The sequence below is a fragment of the Xenopus laevis genome, chromosome 4L (genome assembly GCF_017654675.1).
Source record: "Xenopus laevis strain J_2021 chromosome 4L, Xenopus_laevis_v10.1, whole genome shotgun sequence".
NCBI lineage: Eukaryota > Metazoa > Chordata > Amphibia > Anura > Pipidae > Xenopus > Xenopus laevis.
The window spans coordinates 9,355,207-9,362,656 of NC_054377.1; positions in this window are offsets into that span (position 1 = coordinate 9,355,207).

Consider the following 7,450-nt stretch of genomic DNA (forward strand, 5'->3'; position numbering starts at 1 on the left):
CAGGGAATCCTTCAGTCTCCGCTAATAAAGCCGTATTGCATGACGCAGTACTGGGCGCCCATTTCCAAGGCGCGTCGCCATCTTGTGCATGTGCTTGGCGAAAAACTTCTGTACGCCGTCAGCCTTGGGTTTCAAATTGCTTTTAGGGGCATTTTCCACGGGTAGATGATATAGCTAACACGTAGAATCTTTGTGTCGAGAGACAGCAGCAGGTAGTTGTTCAGGATCAGTGAAAAACACGGGAGCTGCAGCTACACACGTCTACCCCGTTCACTCCCGGCTCCGCCCCCGGAGGTCACAGGCTTTATTTTAACACTTAAAGGGGAGGAAACCTAGTTGGTGCAAAAAACGTTGCCCGTCACCCTGGGCAAATGCCCCTAACTTGTTACTTACCTTCTGTGCAGGTCCAGGTCCAGGGGAGTTCACAGACGACATCTTCTTCCACACGATCTTCCTGCAGTGAACGGCGTTTTGGCGCATGCGCAGTAGGATATCTTTCGCCGGTACGGGGATCTACTGCGCATGCGCCAAAAGTCACGCGATGCGCAGTAGATCGTACCGGCGAAATGATCCTTGCGCATGCACCGTTAAAAGCAGGAAAGAAGATCGCGTGGAAGAAGATGTCGTCTGTGAAATCCCTGGACTGGACTGCGCAGAAGGGTAAGTAAAAGTTAGGGGCCATTTGCCCAGCGGGACGGATAGGCCAGGGGGGAGGAGGGAGGTGTGGGGCCAAAAACGGGAGGGGGGGTGGGGTTTTTTCGCCGACTAGGTTTTCTTCCCCTTTAAAGAATCAAAGTTAAGGTAGCACCCTGAACCCCAGAATGCGGCTATTATTCTCCAAACGTGGGGCTCCCTGCCCAAAAAATGTGGCAACTCAAAAAAACGTGGGCTCATGCCAAAAAATTTCCAAACATGAAGTAGAGATCACAGGGCCGGGCGCACTCAGTGACCGCCTTTTTGCCCACCCTGCTGCTCCCTCAATGTGCATAAAAGGCACTAGCCCAGTCACTTGCATGCATCAGAGAAGACCGTGCAGTCCCAGTCTGATGCACACTTGTGACTCACTCAAGGTAGGCCTGCACTGTAACCAATTCGTAGACCTAGAGCTGCACTGATGCCTAGCCGCAGCTGACCCTAGCAAATCTGTTGACCAACACAGATAATGGTACTCCAGAGGAAGGCGAAAACTCTAGCACTTTTCAGCCAATTAAGTGCTATGAGAAAAATTCCTTCCTGACCCCATCCAGGCGATCGGTCGTAACAACCCTGGAGCACCTTTTTCTCGACTGGATCCGTCTTACCTAGAGAGGAAGGGTGGGAAACAAAAAAACAAATACGTATGAACTCTTCACAAACCACATCCTCTTAAAACCCCTGCCCTGCCTCAACGCTCCTCCTCTGTTTCCACCCCAACCCGCACACTTTTTTCCCCCTTTCCATTGTTCTTACCTGGGGGCTAGCTGGAATGGGTGTGGGGAGGCCTAAAAGGGCTGCACCTTACAGGGAAGGGGGCCTTGCATAACCCATTTCATCCCTAAACGGGCTTCATCCCCCCTTATGTTCTAAACGCTTCCCTCTATAAATAAGGGCACACCCAATATTGTCACATTCTCTCAGGGTTTGTCTAACCCAGACTTTCCACTTGGAATTTCTGTGCTTCATGGGGCATCTTTGATTGTCCCCGCATCCTTTCTTCCTCTGCCCAAAAGTTACTTTGCATGCTCACAGTCTTAAATCTTGATTGCCAAAAGCGCTGGTGACGAGAAAGCTACATCAGGGTAGTGAATGAATTATTCAATGTAGGAGATAAAATCTAGTCTTCATAGTCCTCCTCCTCAGATATGTGGCAGATCATGAGTTACCTTACCGCATGCTGACCCTTCTTTTCAAAAAGTTCTGTGTGGTATTTCAATTATCCTCCCATTCCTCCTTCTTTCACTCCTCCATCTCCAGAGCTCAGCAGATGTAACTTCCATAGACAATCTTAGATGTCCGTACGCATCTACCACACCATGGAAATTTGTTACTCCTCCAGAAGGCATAGAATATTTACTAAAAGTTTTCAATCACATTTTTGTGGGTGGAGTGAAACAAGAGAATCGAGATTTAACTCTGTCTACACTTCCAGGAGCAATAGATAGGAAGCCTAAAACCTCACCGATTTAGACCATATAAAGCCCCCCGAACGTTAGTTGCAACTGCATACGCGTTGGGGGACAAGAGTGCCGAAGCCAGGATTCCCTGGAAGGGGCATGGTTCAAAATAATCAGATATCATTCGTATACAATTAAGGATCAACAACACCCAATATTGTCACATTCTCTCAAGATACAGCACAAGACTTGCCTTATAAGTTTGTTTCTCCATCTAAACACAGCTGTTTGGGTCTAACCCAGACTGTACCTTCCGGGATTCTGGGGGACCTTCCAGTCGTGGAACAAAACAACCCTGACTACAATATTTACCCTTCCTAAACGGACATCTCCTTACTCTCAGTGCAACAATTGCGTTAATCTCTATTTATAACATTCCCAAGAGGAACAATTTAGATTCCTTCAAAATACAACACTGCATTAAGTCACTATGAAACTACCTTTCCACGTCAATGCCACTTATGAGCTAAGTGCCTCCTATATCCTGTGATTGTCCAATTAGAAACTTCTATAAAGGATTGAATTTGATCTCCAAAACCCTGTGGGGAGGGAGACCTTGCGCGTTAGCGTATGATCTTAATTAACGGGTAAAGCAACTATTCATTTGAATCAGGAAATAACATTCTTATTTGGAATTCGTTGCTCAATTCGATCAAATAGGATTGGTGGATTGTGGTCTGATGAGATTATAGACTGGGCCAGTCACCTAATGGATGTAAAATGGAACGCCAGTGCTTCTTGACTTTTGGTCCGTTGTTGTATTATATGAGCCTTGGTCTTTCCTTGGCGCGATGGAGCTCCAACATCAGGGGTCAAAATCTAAGGGGAAAACACAATAAAGCACTGGATCCGAATATACACATGAGACCGATTTCTTTAATGCCGACTTGACTGAACTAGCCGGAAGTAGTGCGGTGCCAATTCTAGCAGAGCGTCCGCGATCTTGAGCCGCCTCAGTTTGTGCCGGCCGAAAAAAACGTTGGAAAAAAACCGCTTCCTGAATGGGATGGCTTACAGTCTGCTTTACCCTGTGGCCCTGCCTCCCCCTGTTACTGTTTAGCCAGTTGTCTTTTAAACTGAAAAATTCTAGCCACAGATTTGATATTAACACAATAGAGTGTATGCCACCATACCTCAATGTAATTTCACCCGGATTTTCACTATTCTGTTCAGTGATTCCAGGCGGCAAGCCAGTCCGCAAGCGTCATTCCGAAAGCCAGCCAGAAGGCGAGATAGGCGCACGGTAATACTTCGATGGCTTATTGTGTTCATTGTTGAACCTGGTGAAAATACCGGTCATAAAGTGGGTCAGGAAAGCAAAGAAAACACAACACAGCACCCTACATGGGGTCAACAGCCAGCCGTTAAGAAAAAGGCCCATTGTACTCACCTTTAAAGCTTCAGTTCCCTCATTAAGTGGGTTCCTTATCAAGGAACTGGAACTCTTTTTCCACCGTCTGGCTTCTCCGTTATTTATTCTGCTCTGTAATAGAAATTAAGATTATTCAAATGGAATCTGGCACGGCCATTTAATACGAACAACCAATATTTTCACAGGGGTACAAGGAAGTGTCAATCATGCCGCCTCCCCTTCCTCCATAAGTAACACATATTTGGGACAGTTATTCTACATACTTACTCCATCAACAACTCTCTTTAATTGTCTTCAACGCCAACCTGCACGAACAGCTAACGCTTTCCAGCCATTGTCCTTCTTCATCTGCTGATGGACAAAGAAAAAATGCGAGTCTAAATAATGGTTGTAGACTAATGGGAAAAGGGGAAAACTTATCAACACTTCGGTGATTGGGACGATATTTTTCACACCTATTAATCTCTTCTAAATACTCCGAGATTAAAAAGACCTCACAATTTAAGATAATCATACAGCTCAGTAGGGAGCAGGGAATGGCAGTTAGCAGGACCCTTTCAATCTGACTCACTCTGTTCACCGAACAGGCACGACCGCCTTCCTTTTTTCCAATATAGTGTACGAACGGCTGAAAGCCAATGTCTCATTATCTCGTCTTTTGGCCGCAGCATTGCTTCGTCTTACTTTCGAGCACCTGCGAAAAAACCCAAAAAAAATTTGCAGTGCACAAACAAACACATCGCAAGATCCACGCGCAGCCAGCGATAAATCGAAACAGAGACTTTACCTCTTCCAGCTTGGGTGGTCTGATAAGTTAATGCCAGGAACTGTGTTCACGTGATATGAAGCTGGCCAGACTTACCGTTCTCCAAAATCTATCCACATAAAATAGTAAAGTAAAAAAACATAGTCAGATGCCTCAGAAAGCTTTGTTTATTAGTGATTACTTCATTCCATTATAATTATATATCCACACATGACCTGGCTCACCAACCTTACCTTGTCTCATGAATTACCTCTCTTCTGCGAACCTCTTTAATTCTAATTCTGCAACTAGATACATTAAATAATACCGGGAAAGGAAAAATATGTTAGAAACTTTATTTTCTACAGATTCTACAGGCTGCTTATTGTTATCATAATAGGGTCCACATTTATGACATTAACTCACCTTGCCCAATTGTGGGTTTATCTTAACGCCTTTGTCAACATTGAGAGATTAAATTCTATCTCCTGGTCTGGAGTCAGAATATAATATTCTAAGGATAAAACGAGCAAAGGCGGTTAAATAAAATCTAAGATGCAACTCACTGAACCTTACTGTTACAGATAAATTATCTGGTATGTGATGCGATACCTCCAAGGTCTCATTCCACTTTGGATTCAATTCTCTGTGGGTCACCCTTGTCTTTGCTGTTGTTCCTCCTCCGAGTATCAAACATAAGGGTTCGACGATTTGGTTAAAATTTCCTTGGCAAACAAGTTTTTGGCTTCTATGACCTCGATTACGAAGCGCATTCTAAAATAAAGTTGAAAAAGGTAATGTATAAGAGAAAAAGAGCTTCAACGATAGGACTCTCCTTAGTTTTCAAAATTAAAACCTTTCACTCTTTGACTCTCTACAGGGAAGCAGGAAGGACTATAAAACCAACTAGGCCTTACCCAGTTCTAAAAACTGCAGCTTAGCCAAATCAAATCCTGAGCTGCAAGCGATGGCTGAAATGCTGCCGGCGCAACGAATGATCTGGTCCGATTTGGTTCACAAGCTCTCTTTCCCCGACAGCGTTCTGAAGAGACGGCTAGAAGGATATATTTATTCCAATGTACAAATAAGCTAGATAGAGCAGGTGGGGCGAGGGAGAATTGGTGAGAGGGAATAAAAGCGCAATAACGCTTTTTGATTCAAAGACAAAAAGCAATAGCTGGAAGGGAAGGCAGAGTATGGATACATATAAGTCAACTTACTTGAAGTCCAGGAATATCAGATAGGTGGGCAAATCCGGTCCATGTATAGTTCCAAACCTGCATAAATGCACAGTCACATTGAAGGTTTTCAAAACTACAGAACTAGAAATATCTTACGGTTTCCTAACTACAAATGAATTCTACCTTCATCTTACCAGCTGCCAAATCTCTAACTACCGGCACGACTGAGGAATAAACGGTCTCAGTGCCTCCACAAATATGGGTGAGTCTCCATCAGCGGTGCCAAAATACCCGCACAGATTTTCCCCTCCAGCTGCAACAAGAGAAAGTAATGTTTATATATGTAATTAAATGCAAAGGAAGCAGCTAACGTACGGCGATATAAGACTGGTAGGCTCACCCATTTATAGATTTGAGCCGGCATTTGGGGGTTTTTTCCGTAAAACCAGCATCCACCTTCTATGTCGGCATTATAACTTGAAAAAGGAGCAAAAAGGACAATTAATGTAAAGGAAGGGACATCTCAGATGCAGGCAAAGAATTAGAAAAAAGATGTTTGAAATGTTACTGAGTATCGCAGATCCAACTACTGATTTGCCTTTTTTTCTGGCATCCGCATGACGTTTTTCCAAGACTTATCTGTTGGGGCTGAAGCATAAGAATTGGGGTGTTACAAAAATCTATTTACAAGAAGAGGAATAACCCAAGTACCAGAAAGAGATCACTACCTTCTTAGGCCAAAATCGATGTTGATGAAACGGACACGAGGCAAGGATAATTGCTTTTGGCGCGTATGTCAGGCTGAATCCTCTTCTCGAATTCATGCTTTTCCACGTATTTGGAAAGAAGATGCCCATATGGGCCTCAACAATCTGCCATTGAAACAAGTTGAAAAGGCAGGAGGTTAGAAGATGTAGACACACGTACATACCCATACGATAACATTTCCTGGGCCCACCTGGGTTTGTTGCCCTACCGCACCAGCCCCGACCTACAAGTCCACCCTCCCCACCCCCACAGGTCCACCCCCACTACCACAGCTAAAAAAAAAACACCTTGGTGCGTTAGGTTCCCACATGTCTAATAAAAAAATATTGTGTGTCAGGGCCCCCACTTAAAAAAATTTTGGTCAGGGCCCCCATTAAAATAAACTATTGCCATGCTGAGGAACCCACACTGGGCACATAAAACAACAAAACATAATTTGCCAGGCCCCCCCCCACATTTCAACAAACATTATCGGGGTCCAGGACGCCCCTAAATGGATTATGTACAAGTTTAAAAAAAAAAGTTTTTCAGCAAATAAAAGTTTTCGTCTTCAGGGTCCCCACCAGACACAACAGGGACCACAAAGGTTACCTTTAGGGGGCCCCCGCTGCATATTTCCTTATACTTACTTCATTGAGTGGGGCCCACCTGCTTGGTCAGTGAGCTGCCATAACACAGAACGGGAGGAGGGAGCAAGGTGGCTGCATCTTCTTCCAGATGACACCATTTTCTGGTCCTTATTGGTCACAGACGTATCATTTCGAAGTCCTGTAATGAGCTGCATGCGTGATGGAGAGCTGGAGGAGAAGTTCAAACCTTCCAGCTATCCAATCCCTGAGCAGACTCCAACTGGGACTTCAAACTCAGCCTCCACACAATGAGGGAAAGTGAATGACAGAAGATACTCCCCCGTGTGCTCCCACCCTGCTCCCAAACGTTGCAGCTCTCAGAAAGCAGGGGGGGCCATGCTAATCAAGTAAGTGTGGTGTGGACGGCCCCCCTTACCCTCGGGCCCCTACAACTCTCCCATCCCTACGGTCCCCCCCTGATGGCAGGCCCCTGCCCATGCATGCCCAAATTTCCCATTACAATCGATCCAGTGACAAAGAATAAAAGTGTAATAAATATATATATATATAGTATATATATAACCTTACCACATTCAGGGACCTCCCCGATTTTTCTCCCAAAGTCTGTACACGTGAATCCTGCGAGGAAACAATCTCTCTCC